The following is a 16,757-nucleotide window of genomic DNA, read 5'->3' on the forward strand; positions in this document are numbered from 1 at the left end:
GCCAGGGTTCAGGAGAGGGCAAGGCGACATTATTCGCTGCCCCGTAATTGGGGGAAAAGGAAGTCTGAGGCAGCGTACGCACACCTCAGGGGTCAGAGAACAACAACGGGCACCTGTGACCTGACGGTGGTGTGTGAGAGTGAGGGTGAGGTTGAAGGTGCGGCGGCGAGCAGGAAAAAAGCATTGAGTGGACAAATTGGATTCCTTGCCTGAGCATCTGCTTATACGTATTCATAAATATGACAGATGCTCTCATAGGCGGGGCGAGTAGATTTGTCCGTTAACAGAGTTAAGTGCTATTTGCTCACAATGCTATTATTCTAAATGGCATTATATGGGATGCAGGCAGGGGTTGGAAAGATGATGGTGTAGTGTGTGTGTGTGTGTGTGTGTGTGTGTGTGTGTGTGTGTGTGTGTGTGTGTGTGTGTGTGTGTGTGTGTGTGTGTGTGTGTGTGTGTGTGTGTGTGTGTGTGTGTGTGTGTGTTGTGTTCGTGTGTGTGTGTGTGTGTGTGTGTGTGTGTGTGTGTGTGTGTGTGTGTGTGTGTGTGTGTGTGTGTGTCCCGTGTGCACGTGCGGCTCTGAGGTAGTGGCTGCTGGTTTCAATATTGAATGGGTATTGATGTCTGGATGGAAACAGAGTTGATTGGGATGGATGGCATTGCGGCCTGAGGTCTGAACAATAGCAAAGTAATAGGTTGAAAGCACTTTGGATTAAAACTGCATAAGGCCTTGTGTTGACTGTATGGACAGTAGTACTGTAGTGTCTGGAACAGAATCATAGGACTTATGGTTATGAGACCATCACAGTACGGTACGAGTAAGGGTACAGTAGTTTGTGAGACTCAAAATTAGGTCCCTAATAGATACAAACCTCCAAATAACTAGAAGGATCATGTCTTATTGTGGGGCCTAAATAGGTGAGAAAGACCACAGATTGACTGTCCAGTTGTTAAGCTTCAGGGCTGAAAATCTGACATCTACAGTCCTAACTCAAGACAGGACTGTCTTCATTCTCTCCCGTCACCTCAGGCCCAGGGAGTGCCCTCTCTCTCCGCTTATCTCCAACACTGCCTCTATATGACTGCCCACCTCAAACAGCCATGGGTCCTCCCAGGCGTCACTCAGGCAATACCACGGGCCATCCATAAATCACTAGCAGGGCCCACAACACATCAATGAGTGGCATATCTAACATCTAAGCAAAGTTTAACGACTCTCATAAAGGTTCATGAGTATTCCTCTCCATGGAAAACGAGACTGTCTCTATGCTATCTGTCTCTAAAGATACTTATCAATGGCCCTTATCATACACATTGCAAGAGAGAGATATTGTCTGGAGCTGGCTGCTGTAATGGGGCTAATAATGACTCTGCTCCGGTCACCTGAATGCTTGGACCCATGTACCCTATTGGACGAGATACTGAGCTCCATGATATCTGTATCTGTCTCGGTTTGATCTCTACCTAGAAATGCTTGTATCTATAGGGGGAAGTACTCTTTGATAAGAAACCAAACAAGGTGTGAATATTGTTTTTCAACATGGTGACCTCAATATAAGTCAAACGTTGTATGTGGGAGTCTGGTCAGATCCATCGTTGTATGAGGGAGTCTGGTCAGATCGATCGTTGTATGAGGGAGTCTGGTCAGATCGATTGTTGCATAGAATAATCACAGAGTACACTTTGTCCACCACCACTTCCACTTTGCAAACACTTCAAATAGATAATAGAAAAGTGTTGAGTGTTTATGTGGCCCTTCCATCAGAGGAGTGTACTACTCCCCATTATAATGAGCTGTTGAGTGGAACTCTTCATCTGGTAAGACGGCTCTACTTACCACCTTTATCAACATGTCAATATCTTTATAAGCATTAAAACATCACATTAAATAATTGAATAACAATCTCCTTCCACCATCTTAATTCTGAAAGCTATTATGCAAATGCTTCCTTTGACAAATGTCACTGCTCATTTACTGTAAACAGCCAAGTCACAGATAGCTCGTAGTTGAGTATAAGTTATTGTATGGAGATAACAGATGTTACATCACCTCTAATCATTGGGCTTTGTTTTACTTTGAAAGACAGTGATCTGGGGAGCCACCTAACCTATTGTTTAGTCTTTATCCACCACTGTCATGCTTCCAGACGTTTTGGTCTCGAGGGTCCACAGGGTCCAGACGCTAAGCAGGTAAGCCTCCCTCAGGCCCTCTGCCTCCGGGTGGTAGAGCAGATGGGGGGTGGGGGGGAGCACTGGGGACTGGGACTACGGACTGGCGTCAGGCTAATTAGGCCATCAACACTGAGCAGCATGGTGTGATAAGAAGCAGACAGATGACAGGAGGTGTACGAGGCCAGCTGGAGACAGTCTTATCTACAGGGTGGAGCAAGGCAGCGACCGTCCAGCTTCCTCACGCAACACTCCCCCACCCCGAGTAGGGAGAGAGCAAGGGCGGGGAGGGGAGGGGAGGAGGGAGCTGATCACCTGGGAGTCACCGCTCCTGCCCCCTAGATACACTCACAAACACACACATACACACAAACGCACACATACACACTCTCTCTCACACACACATACACACACATGCCCACATACGCACTCTCTCAAACACTCACGAACACAGACATGCTGGGTGTCAAAGGCTCCCTTTGTCACCATGAGGTCTCAGTGCCACCTTGTGTATGGAGTTGTTTCTCTACCTCCACTAGTGAATAAATGTGTGTGTGGCTGTGTGTGGGAGTGTGTGTGTGTGTGTGGCTGTGCATGGGGTGTGTGTGTGTGTACACCTCTATGTTGTTTTGCAGCAGTGTCACACCTCTCACCTGTCTCGAGTGCTGAATGGCCCTGAACTCCTGACACCAGCTGCATTTATGTTAAGATGGTTGATCTGAAAGATCATTATGATGTACAGAAAGAGGATGATATTGAGCTAATGATTGTGAACAAAAACCTCTTCAGTCGTCTTGCATTGATTTTCTTCTCAATTGTGAAAACACTAGAGCAAATACCTTGTCTGGTTAAACATTAAAAAACATTGGAGGGAATTTTATTTTACTAGTCAGTTGAGAACAAATTCTTATTTTCAATGAAGGCCTAGGAACAGTGGGTTAACTGCCTTGTTCAGGGGCAGAACAACAGATGTTTACCTCGTGAGCTCAGGGATTTGATCTAGCAACCTTTCAGCCTAAGTCCAACACTCTAACCACTACGCTACCTGCCGCCCCAAAGAAGAAGAAGAAAGACGTAGAGAGAGATCTCTCTCCAGTGTCCATGGTACTCTATCTGTTTTGATTCATTCTAAGAGGATGAGCCGGGGGTAAACTGATGACCATCTATTTCTGTTTGTGTACGGGACATTTATGGGCATATTAGACCCTGGAGTGAGACATCCAGAAAAGAAAAGAAAAAATCCATCCGCTGCCGTGCCGGGGTGCATATCAGAGAGCTCTCTTCCTGAGGGCTGTCTCTGAATGAGAGCGACTCTGGCTCCTGGCTGTCTGCGCCTTTCTCCCTGTGCTCACTGCACACCACATTATTTTTAACCCACTGCCTCCAAAAGGAAGCTGCAGACGTTTAGCCTCTGAAGTCCAGCACAATGAGCCTACACCCCCACCCTCCACCCTCCCTCAACCCCTTCTGTTGCCTTCACAAACACACACACACAGACTCACACACACGTAAACGCACGGACGCACACACACACACACACACACACACACACACACACACACACACACACACACACACACACACACACACACACACACAAACCCTTTGCTTAGAATCCTTCCTCCTCTCGCCAGCCCCAGTTCTGTTTGTTCGTAGTGTTGTTTTGTGTGATGTCAGAGCTAGGGGTCATTCTGGGTCAGTGGGCTGTAAATGAGGTGCCACTAATTACAGTAAACACAGTGAAGTCACTGCCAGACCCGGCTAGCCCGCTGAGGCTGGGGTAGTGGGGTGGGGGTCCGCTTTATTCACGGAAAGGGAGGTCCCCCAAACCAACGGTCAGCCAGCACGGTTACTTTGAAAAGCAATCAGGCTCATTAGTTGTTTGTGTTAGCTATCACGGATAGGGTGTGTATACGTAAGTAAGATGGCCTTATCCATTTTCTCCACTTCCTTCTATGGAACACCTCGTTATGCATCACCTAGGTGATTGCTGTTTTGTTTCTGGGTCTTGAACATGAAAGTGGCGTTAATTAACACCATAATAGTTGTTGAAGTTGATCCTCATTCTTAGGCTATATTTTGTTACCTTATATGTATAAAACATTAGGAACACTCTTTCCATGACATAGACTGGCTGGTGAATCCAGGTGAATCCAGGTGAATCCAGGTGAATCCAGGTGAACGCTATGATCTCTTATTGATTACACTTATTAAAATCCACTTCAATCAGTGTAGATGAAGGGGAGGAGACAAGTTAAAGAAGGATTTTTAAGCCTTGAGACAATTGATAAATGGATGTGTTTGTGTCATTCAGAGGGTGACTGGGCAAGACAAAATATTGAAGTGCCTTTGAACGAGGTATAGTAGTAGGTGCCAGGCGCACCAGTTTGAGTGTGTCAAGAACTGCAACTCTGCTGGGTTTTTCACACTCAACAGTTTCCTGTGTGGTCCACCAAGAATGGTCCACCACCCAAAGGACATCCAGACAACATGACACAACTGTGGGAAGCATTGGAGTCAACATGGGCCAGCATCCCTGTGAAATACTTTTGACACCTTGTAGAGTCCACGCCTCGACGAATTGAGGCGGTTCTGAGGGCAACAGGAGGTGAACTCAATATTAGGAAGGTGTTCCTAATATTTTGTACACTCTGTGTATTTCTCTAGTGTAAACGAAACATCACATGTCGATTGGGCCTCGTCTCTGATGAATCCCCCAGTGTTGTTTGGCATGACTCCACGCTGTCTGATAGACTGAGCCGCCTCTCTATCTCATTCAGCCCTCCCATGATGCCTCAGAAGGTGATCAGCTGTCTGACTGAGCGGGGTCTCCTGGGTATTTAACAGAGACCCTATGCAATGGTAGAAGCCCCCCCCTCAAATTAATAATTAACTGAGAGACAGAAATCTGATTGACCCAACCTCTAAAGACATGGCTATTGAAATCAGATTACCGATGGCTGAGTCCTGGTTTGCTAGCGCCACATTAACCACAAACGGTTTGGCCTTGAAAACTTACACCTCTTCTCTGATGGAGAGAAGGAAGGGGAGAGAAAGATGATCAACTGGGGGAGAACTAGAGAGTGACGGCTGGGGGAAAATTGAAGGCAATTAACTCCAGTTCTTCTTGTCTGAATCGATGAGATGAGGGGTCACAGGTCACAAGCTCACATTGCACACACTCTCTTGTATACACAGTCTTTCCCTTCCGCACGGGGTCGGTATCACTCACTCTCTCTCTCTCTCTCTCTCTCTCTCTCTCTCTCTCTCTCTCTCTCTCGCTCTCTCACTCTCTCTCTCTCTCTCTCTCTCTCTCTCTCACTCTCTCTCTCATGCTCTCGCTCTCTGTCCCCCTCTCAGTCTCTTACAGAGCGACAGCTCCATGCATGTCACAGGCACTAATAGAGGGGAGACAGCTGTGTACTATTCTGGTAGATAGGCAGTACATTGAGGCTTCTCTTGTTATTTGCTACTGCAGTTTTAGTTTTTGTTAGTCTTTAGCCAACATTATTTCTCCAAATTGTATCATTCATTTTGTGTACTGATTTGTATCGGTCCCCAGTTGTCCGATGAAGACGTTTTTGACATCTATCCACCAGTGAACAGTGTGTGTCAAACCACCCTGAAAGTGCCTGGTCAATTGTTCTTGTACTTGAAAGTCAGCTAAGCTTTGTCAGGCTTGTTGCTGATGGCCTTTATCTTCTTCACACGCTGCCCAGTATTTTTAGCCACAGTCACAGTTGCCTGTTCCGGTGATTCTTGAGAGAACTCTATCTAAAGGCCCCCCTATTGTATTTTTAGACAAGGGTGAAAAATGGCTGCATCATTTAAAGGACCTTACCCATGTAGGGCAGCCTGAGGAGGGAGAGGTGAGATGGTCTTAGTGGCTGGGCTGGCTAAGTTTGCCTGGTTCTGGTTAAGCCATGAAGGTGGTGCCTCTTTTGCACACTGTATCACTGTGGAGGAACCTGTGGTGCTGGGATGAACAATGAGTTAGCACTGCTGGGCTGCTGAGCTGAATGAGGATCCGATACTATTTATAATGGCCACAGGTCAACATCCCCTGGGCAGAGGCAGATGCAGAGGCCTGCTCAGTTCAAAAGAGGGAATAATTCCAGGAAGCAGCCAGAGAGGATATACTCTCTCCCTCTTCCCTCTGGAGTCAGCAGCCACAGCCAAGATGGAAGGGGTGTGTGTGTGCTCTCAAGTGACTGTGTGTCTGTGTGTCTGTGTGTCTGTGTGTGTGTGTGTGTGTGTGTGTGTGTGTGTGTGTGTGTGTGTGTGTGTGTGTGTGTGTGTGTGTGTGTGTGTGTGTGTGTGTGTGTGTGTGTGTGTGTGTGTGTGTGTGTGTGTGTGTGTGCATTGTGTGTGCGTACGTGTGTGTCTGACAGACAGCACAAATGTGATCAAATTTTTGTGAGTCATAGACATATTAAATTCATCCATATCAAAACATACAGGTAAACCATCAATGACCTAAACACCCAAATACTTTTTCAGTAAGAGGTCATTCACCTGAAATGAAGTTGAAGATGCAAACTGCATTAACACGTTGGGCCTCAAAACACCAATGTCTCCTCATGGAGCCTAAGGAGCCAGGAAACATGAGTCAAATGTTTCCACAGCTGTGCCTTCGGGCAGAACGGGCCCAAGCTATTTCTCACAAACAATCACTCCCATAAGGAAGTGAATAGAAATAATCTGGCTCAGATGCCGTCCAATTAGTGATCCAACAATGACGAAACACTTGAGCAGAAGATGCCGTGTGGTCTTGAGATCCCTCTTGAGTAGGGCAGCCCTTCACATCCCCCCACCCTCTATCAGATGAGGGGCCATGATGGAGCCTTATGCCAGGGCCTCTGTCTTTCTGTCTGTGTGTGTGTGTGAGTGTTTGTGTGCATGTGTGCGTGTGCGTGTGTGTGCGTGTTTGTGTGCGTGGGTGTGGTGTGTGTGGTGTGTGTATCCACATTGAGGAGGGGGTTCAGGTTCTCGGCTAGCCAAGTAACAGATACAGCGGACATTCCACAGAGAGAATTCCATTCAGACTCTTAATGAGGTTTTTCTAGTTAGTTCTGAGTAGGAGTCGGGGACGAGAAGGTGGGGGGGTCAATTTTTGTAGCGGGGAAAAACAGCCGAGTCCTCCACTCCAAACCATGTTCGGCGGCCGTGTTTCATTTCCTGGAGCCTGTAGTGGTTCCTCTTAAATAGCATGACCTGTTGAAGCCAGTTAAATCACCAGCGTCCTGATTAGAGAGAGCCGGGACCCAGGGCCTGTGCACAAGTACGACTATACTTTAATTCAATTTATCTTTATAAACATACACATCTGCGACTGATTTAACAGAAATTTTCGAGATATCTTTTACTACTTTGACAGAAAGTTTGGCTCCATTTACCTTCGGTAAAACCTTTTTCTACCAAAACACTCTGTATCTGGATATTGATCACTTACCTCAGTCTTGGGGTTAGAGTTGTAAGTGGGGTATAAACCAGTACATAAATTAACGGTAATAACGGAGTATTAATGGCAATGATCAAAAGAGATTTATATCAAGATTGTTACTCTACATTTTCTGTGTCATTTCTTGGGATTTTTTTTTCTTCAAATCATCAAACTATCAGCGTTGTGTGTGATGTGGTAGGTTACTCTTTATAGTTGCTGCCAATGGGCGAGTTCATTTTGCATCGCTCGGTGCCATAGTTACGCCATATATGCTGATATACCGTGGCGAGAGTAAATAGCAGCATGTAACTAAGCAGCTAAAAATAACATGGAATCACTAGACTTCCTGTTTGAGTCGTGCTTATGTTTGCAACACTGACAACCATGTTTGTACGAACGTGTCAATGTATTTTCTGTATTTTTCTGTATTTTCTACTCCACTCCTGAAAAAAGAACATGAAATTGTGCTTATGCTTATTAAGGCATGGAATGCAATAATGTGAATAGTTTTGTGTATAACATAAAGTTTGTAGGCTCCACCGGTGACCAGACAAAGGCGATCAAGGAAAGGGAACAGCAGCTGTATTGGCAGCGGATTGTGGGCACTCAGCTACGGGAATAAAATCCTGCACATGCGCAGAAATATCCATATTTTTGGCCTGGGCTAATTGGGATACAGTAGACTCCTCCTCCAGTTTTCAAAATGAACATTGTTATACAGATTCAACTAAATTCTACCCACACTGTAACATGCTTATTTCAGTCCATTGTCCTTCATACAACAGTGGCAGCCACAATATCATTGTGAAATGTGAAACGATGCGTATCCTGTAGGATCTTCTCTACAGTCTTATGGGATCCTGCTCTACGTCCAGCCCATCATCAGCTAGACTCCTGGAGGAGGGTGCAGTGTAGTGGTAACATAACAGATGGCTGCTTCTAGAGGGTTGGCTGTCACTTGTGGCCTGTTTAGAGGTCACTGCGCTGGGCATTGTCACAATCAGACAGAGCCCCCCGCCAGTTCCAGGTCATGTTCTGGAACCAGGGGTCAGCAGAGGTCATTCCCCCAGAGTCCACATTCTGATTTGTCCATGTCATTACAGCCTGGCTGCTGCAGTGGAGGGTGGAGGGGACAGACACAGCTTTATGTGTCTGTCTCCCCGGACATGGGTTCCAATACAGGGGCCAAGAGCCACCTTTGTCACCCACTGACCCCTCAGACAATGGAGCAATCATCAGATAATAACATTTAGAGAAGGAGGAGAAGAGGAGAAGAGGAGGAGGGAGGGTTGATGTAACAGACAAACATAGAGGCATCATAGAGGACATTAGGGCGTTGGGTAGGTTCATCTTGTAATGTATCGGAGGGGAGATAAAGACGTGTAACAAATCCTGCCGGAGAGAGGATGATAAGCATCACTTATCACAGTGAGAGCCGGGCCAATAGCAATCACTATACCACTGCATTAGCACTATCAGTAGTTATGATGAGAATGCCTAGCATCCTGGATGTTTGTGTAGGAAATCATTAAACATCACAGCCAGTGTGTGAGTGACACAGCTTTTGTACTAATCTATAGTAAACAACCTAGTTTCATGTCATCTAGGTCATCCTGGACAGGAATACAATGAAACATAGTTCAGCCGAAATATGTTGGATAAAGGTTTAGTACACTATGATTTTTTGGAATTCAAACCACTTTTCATTTCCTTATACCACAAACTGTAGTGCCCTCCCTTTAATAACTGTGGATGTTAAGACCCTCCCCTTTAAATAGTCAGCCTGCCCATTGATAAAGTCACTTGTCAGGATCCCTGTCTCTACTTCTGCCTATTCCTCTGCCTCTTCCTCTGTCTATGCCTCTTCCTCTGTCTCTTCCCATTTCTCTTCCCCTTCCTCTGCCTACTCTCGTGTCCTGAAGCTGAAGTGGATTAGGCCTTAAAGGGGAGGAGGTCCAGCATTAATTACAGTCTGACCCCTGCACTCTGCACTGGGCTAGGACACTATGGAGGGTCCCTAGTCTTAATGAAGAGGGTGGGGCACAGGGGGACTGGGGGAATGGACTGGTGTTTGTATGGGGGGATGTCTGTTGGGGGTAGAAGCACAATGTCTCTCTCTCTTTCTCTCTCTCTGTCTGGAGAGACTCAGTCTGGTCTGGGTATAGGAAGAGCAAGAGCTTCAGGCTGAGGATCATGATAGCTATGGTCAGTGGGGCTCATTGTCCTTGACGCCCCCTACCCCTCTGCCCCCATCCCCTAACCTCCATCATTATAACATACCCTACCACCACCACTTCCACTTCCACACACACACACACACACACACACACACACACACACACACACACACACACACACACACACACACACACACACACACACACACACACACACACACACACAGACACACACACACACACACACATCACCCTCCAACCCACACCGCGCTGCTCTTCTCCTGATCGGATGACATTATTAAGTATCATTACTTGGACACCAGGAAGTGGATAGATCTCCGGCTGGGGCTGGAGCAAGATCAGGTTAGCCTGACATTTGTAAATTAAATGAAAGCTGGGACGGCCTTACACAGCCTCTGCTTTTCATTATCATTACCAGGGCAGAAAATAACTTCAGGCCTGTGTGCAGTGTGTTGTTATACTGACAATCTACCACTTAACATTAAGGCTGTACATTAGTTGAAAAAGAAGCATACAGATTATTTTATTTTACCTTCAAGACCAATGGTTTGCACTGTGACATCTCCTGAAGGCATCAAGATGACAACAACGGGCCCAATGAATTATTAAAGACCATACATTAACATTACACCACCACCCTATATTACATTTAGGGTTCTGATGGTGAATATTTCATGACCGGGACTATGTACACTGGGGGTGATCCTTGTTTTCTAGCAGACCTCTTTGAACTCTGATACAGGCCTTTTTATTTTGTGGCCTTGCCTTGTGATTTGTGAGTGCGTGTGCATAAGCGTGTGTGTGTGTTTGAGGTTTGGGTTGTGGTGTGGTGTGTGTGTCTGAGTTGTGGTGTTCAAGGTGAAAGGCTTTCACTTGCAGGCAGGGGAAAGCTGACACCCAGGAGTCAGTCAATCAGTCAGTTAAATGCCTGGACTGGTCAGGTCCATGGATGCCTCAGTAACTGTTGTTCTTGTATGACACAACTACCGCAGGACTGCTGCTGCTGTTGTCACTGAGCATGTTGCTGTGCAGAGAGACCTTTCTGAGAGCTCCCATCAAGTGTAATCAGTCAGACATAAAGGTGTGGTGTGCCTGCCTGCCTGTCTGCCTCACTGCATGTCTGCCTCACTGCATGTCTGCCTCACTGAATGTCTGCCTACCTGCCTGTCTTCCTACCTGCCTGTCTGCCTATCTGCCTCCCTGCCTGTCTGCTTGTCTTCCTACCTGCCTGTCTGCCTACCTGCCTGTCTTCCTACCTGCCTGTCTGCCTACCTGCCTGTATCCCTACCTACCTGTCTACCTACCTGCATATCTGCCTACCTGCCTGTCTTCCTACCTGCCTACCTGTCTGTCTTTCTACCTGCATGTCTGCCTACCTGCCTGTCTGCCTACCTGCCTGTCTTCCTACCTGCCTGTCTTCCTACCTGCCTGTCTGCCTACCTGCCTGTCTTCCTACATGCCTGTCTTCCTTCCTGCCTGTCTTCCTACCTGCCTGTCTGCCTACCTGCCTGTCTTCCTACCTGCATGTCTGCCTACCTGCATGTCTTCCTACCTGCCTGTCTGCCTTCATGCCTGTCTTCCTACCTGCCTGTCTGCCTTCATGCCTGTCTTCCTACCTGCCTGTCTTCCTTCCTGCCTCTCTTCCTACCTGCCTGTCTGCCTGTCTTCCTACCTGCCTGTCTTCCTTCCTGCCTGTCTTCCTACCTGCCTGTCTGCCTACCTGCCTGTCTTCCTACCTGCCTGTCTGCCTTCATGCCTGTCTTCCTACCTGCCTGTCTTCCTTCCTGCCTGTCTTCCTACCTGCCTACCTGCCTACCTGCCTGTCTTCCTACCTGCCTGTCTTCCTTCCTGCCTGTCTTCCTACCTGCCTGTCTGCCTACCTGCCTGTCTTCCTACCTGCCTGTCTTCCTGCCTTCTTCCTATGCCTGTCTGCCTTCATGTCTGTCTTCCTACCTGCGTGTCTGCCTACCTGCCTGTCTTCCTACCTGCCTGTCTTCCTACCTGCCGGTCTGCCTACCTGCCTGTCTTCCTACCTGCCTGTCTGCCTCCATGCCTGCCTACCTGCTTGTGCATGTGTATGTGTTTAATAGCATCCTGAAAACATTTCTAAATACATCAAGCAGTGTGTGACTTCCCGGCATTTGAGATGCAAGATGAGGCTCATACATAGAGGGTAGGGTATATCTAGACTGTCCATAGAGCTGAGTGCTCTCTGAAAGAAGAGGGGGGTGACACCTACTGTAAGACTGAGGCCAGTCTAGTGCAAAGGACACCAACTTCCTGACTATACTGTTTGCAATGGCCCAGGATTAGCTGCTACATTAGATCACAGACTGTATATGGGTAGTCCTTATTAAAGTATACTGTGTTAAATACATGACGTCCTGTATGATACAGAAATATATTGTCAAGCCTTACATTACATCAATTGTATGCTAGCTATTTATTCTATGTATCACATGGGAGTTGTGGTGGATATTACAGGTAACTTCAGTTGATGTTACTTACTAGCTATGTCTGTTGTGTTAAAATAACTACCAGTACACTGTATGCTCAAAGGATCACAGTCTGTATACAGTCTGTGATCTAATGTATACAGGATCATATTTCAGTATGGTAGAATTATTTGACAGGGGGTTGTCCTCGTTGATGAATAGGCGCCACGACTTGATTGGGGAAGGCTGTGCTGCTCAGTGGAAGCCCTTTGAAAACAGCAACAAAGGCTTCTCAGCTATGATGCAGCCATCTCCAGAGACCAGGCCTGGGTGTGCTGAGCCTTTTAAACAATCAGCTCACTTTACAATTCAAACCCTGGCCCTGCCCTGCCCTCGCTGCCATACTATTCAATGGAACTGTCGCAGCTGCACGGCATCACACTCAGGTGTCAACCGATCTAATGTTGCTTTTAAATTGCAATAACAGTATTAGCTCATGGTTATGTCTCCCCTGTGTCTTTTGTTTGTGCTGTCGTACCGAGGTCTCTCTGGCATCCTCCTAATTGATAGAGTGTGTCTCTGGAAGTGGTTCAAGCTAACCTGTGTTTCTTCAATCTGTGTGACTCGGCTTGCCTTACAATGAAGACTGACTGGCTGAGGCATGACATGAGTCTTTGTTCTCCCTCAGGTGTTGAGTGGGGTGGGGGTGCTCTTCGTTCGTCGTCTTGGCCCCCATACAGGGTGAGGTGTGTGTGTGTGTGTGTCCTCACTCAGCTTCATTGTATATACTTTATTTACCGTTGCTGAACTTACTTGGATCTTCCACCAAAGGACAAAGTTACGTTCAATAATGTGTCTCAGTTCTTTTTCCTAGCAAGCACAATGCTATTCATTTCCTATAACACTGTCAGACTGAAAACAGCATGTAGCCAAACGGTAAATCCTTCATTGTGGTCTAAATAATAACAGTTAGAGCAGATTATGTATCACTAGTTTATCACTCTTAAATAGATTATTACATCATGTTCATATGTTTAATATATAATAAGAATATCAAAGCAGATGTGACAAAAACAAACCAGACCCAATACGGTGTTTGAAAACTCAGGACATTGTTTTTACAGACATTTTTCGTTTTGTTTATATTACAATTATTTCAAATGCTGAAATGTTAAAATATATGACAAGTCATTTATTGGTATTACAGTTATTTCAATATCTTGAAAGGGGCTGTACATCTTGAGAAGGAAACCATGACTCCTTTGGGCTTCAATAAGTACATGAGTTTTAATCTCTCCTAAATCTGAAAAAACAAGATTACTGCTAATCTATTGCATCAGAGACACAGAATCCCTTTTCTAATATCGAATCTTAACACGGGATTAAAACAACTTACTCTCACTACAGAGGTCAGAGATAGCACTGGGAGGAACATTTCAGATTTCCTGCAAGTGAGAAAAAACTCATGTTGGTTTGTTTTGGCTGTCAAACTTCCTCCTCCCTCATATGTCAATTATTAAAATCTTCATTAATTGACTGTATTTTATTAATGTTGTCAATGTATAGCAAAGATAATTATTTCAGACTAATTGAGGTTAAAACTGAAATGACTCTAGCTGAACTAACAACTCACCTCTCTCACACATACATGTGAACTCATAACGAATAGAATGATTTTACCTCCACGCTATAGCGCGAAGGGACAAGGACATCCCAGCTGGCCATACCCTCCCCTAACCAGGATGATGCTGGGTAAATTGTGCGCCGCCTCATGGGTCTCCCGGTCGCAGCTGGCTGCGACACAGCCCAGGATCGAACCAGGATCTATAGTGACGCCTCTAGCGCTGGTCAGTGCATTAGACAACTGCGCAACTCAGGAGGCCTATGCTTTTAGTTTTTGTTGTCATTGGTTACCTAGCTAAAAGCTAAGTTAGCTAGATAGTAACATGAACCTACTAGGCTACATCTAGGCTACATATTGAACTTCAATCGTCTCAGACCAGTGGCACAATACATGAGTTCATGATTAGATCAGAATCGCCATCATAGTCATTGGCCTGGACAGAGAATTAAGTCAAAACCACAAGTCAAAATCCACATCTCCATCCAAGGCTTAGGAATGGGCTGATTTAGCCAGATAGCTACTGCAGGACATCAACACAAGCAGACCAGAAAGTTTTTCTGAAAATGACATTTTGCTTTGGATGTGATTTGATTGGTGTGAAGCTAAATTCAAACTGGCCTCCCTTGGGGGGCGTTGAGCTTATCTCTGATTGGCTAATTGTTTTATACTTTTTTTATTAAGAAAGGCCAACTGCTTTCTGGTATTAATCAAATGCTATGGCGACAACATTTTGGTCCAGACAACACCAGATAAGTGGCAGTCAGTGTCACGCCCTGACCTTAGTTATCTTTGTTTTCTTTATTATTTGGTTAGGTCAGGGTGTGACGAGGGTGATGTGTTTGGTTTTTTGTATTGTCTAGGGGGTTTTGTATTTCTTGGGGTTTTTCTAGTCTAAGGGTTTATATGTCTATGGTTAACTAGATTGGTTCCCAATCAGAGGCAGCTGTTTATCATTTTCTCTGATTGCGAACCATATTTAGGCAGCCATATTCCTTGGTTTATCTGTGGGTTATTGTCTATGTGTAGTTGCCTGTGTCAGCACTGGTGGTCATAGCGACATGGTCGGTTTGTTTAGTGTTTATCGTTCATTAAAAGAAGAATGTATTCTCATCACGCTGCGCCTTGGTCTCCTCCTTACGACGGACGTGACAGAATAACCCACCAAACCAGGACCAAACAGTGTGAAAGGGAGGAACAGCGCTTGGTGGAAAAAAATGGACCCGGGAGAAGGATGAGTGGGTGACAACCTGGGAGGAGATGGAGAGGTGGTCGATCGATCCAGAGAGAGTGCCAGAGCCCGTCTGGGATTCAATGGAACAGTGCGAGGAGGGATACAGGAGAATGGAGGAACGGCGACGATATGAGGGTACACGGCTAGCACAGAAGCCAGAGAGGCAGCCCCAACATTTTTTTTTTTTGGGGGGGGGGCACGAGGAGATTGGCTGAGTCAGGTAGGAGACCTGAGCCAACTCCTCGTGCTTACCGTGGGGAGCGTGTAACTGGTCAGGCACTGTGTTATGCAGAGATGCATGGTGTCTCTGGTGCGTTCTATTCCAGCTCCTCGCATTGTCCGGGCTAGAATGGGCATCCAGCCAGGAAGGAGGGTGCTGGCTCAGCGCTCCTGGTCTCCAGTATACCTCCTTGGACCAGGATATCCTGCGCCAGCTCTGCGTAGTGTGTCTCTGGTGAGTCTGCACAGCCCAGTGCCCTGCATTTTTAGGGCGAAGATAAACATCCAGCCAGGACGGGTTGTGTCAGCTCTACACTCCAGACCTCCAGTACGCCTCCACAGTCCAGTATGTCCTGTGCCTGCTCCCCGCACTCGCCCTGAGGTTCGTGTCCCCAGCCCAGTACCACCAGTGCCAACACCACCCACCAGGCCTCCAGTGCGCCTCCAGGGTCCAGTACTCCCTGCTCCTCGCACTCGCCCTGAGGTGCGTGTAACCAGCCCGGTACCACCAGTGCCGGCACCACGCACCAGGCCTATAGTGCGCCTCGGCAGTCCAGTACGCCCTGTTCCTTCTCCCCGCACTCGCCATGAGGTGCGTGTCCCCAGCCCGGTACCACCAGTGCCGGCACCATGCACCACGTGACAGTCAGTGCCATTTAAAATGAGGGAGGACATTTGTTTTTCATGAGCATGACTTTATTTCTATTACAGCATACTGAATGACTCTCCAACTCTGATCCTTGATTGGGTGGACATGTCAGTTCATTCTGCAAGAAGTCTGATAGGCTGGAGGACATCCTCTGGAAGTTGTCATAATTACCTTTTAAGTCTATGGAAGGTGGTGAGAACCATGAGCCAACCTAGGTTTTGTATTGAAGTCAATATACCCAGAGGGGGATGGAAGCCATCTGTCCTCCTGCTAGACCATGGTGCTAACCTAGAGAGTGCTGTTGAGGCTATTGTAGACCTTTGCAAAATAGTGTGATTTAGTCAATTATTTGGTGACATGATTATATTTAGTATAGTTTTATCTCAAAAGGATAACTTTTTAAATGTTTTAAAAAATATATATTTTTAATGAAATTCACTGAGGAGCCTCCACTGCATCAGATACATGGCCTACACATAATGAGACAGAGGGGTGCTGTTTCCCTCGCTCTGATGATTTCTCCATTGAGATTCAGCCACTTATGAATTGAAGGGAATTTGATCATAATAAAAAAAAAAATATTGGACAAAAATGTGCGTAAACCTGGCTTCCCTTAGCATCCATGAATACACACCACTGGCCTCAAGTTAATGTATGTCTTGTCTTGTCACATTGAAGGAACAGGTGCTTGACGCCACACAGATCAGTGTCAGTCCAGGATTAAACATGTGCTGCAGGGATTGTGATCAGAGCTGAGAATCAGAACAATAGGAGATTACAGATATGGAT

Source organism: Oncorhynchus tshawytscha, linkage group LG20, assembly GCF_018296145.1.
Source record: "Oncorhynchus tshawytscha isolate Ot180627B linkage group LG20, Otsh_v2.0, whole genome shotgun sequence".
Classification (NCBI taxonomy): Eukaryota; Metazoa; Chordata; class Actinopteri; order Salmoniformes; family Salmonidae; genus Oncorhynchus; species Oncorhynchus tshawytscha.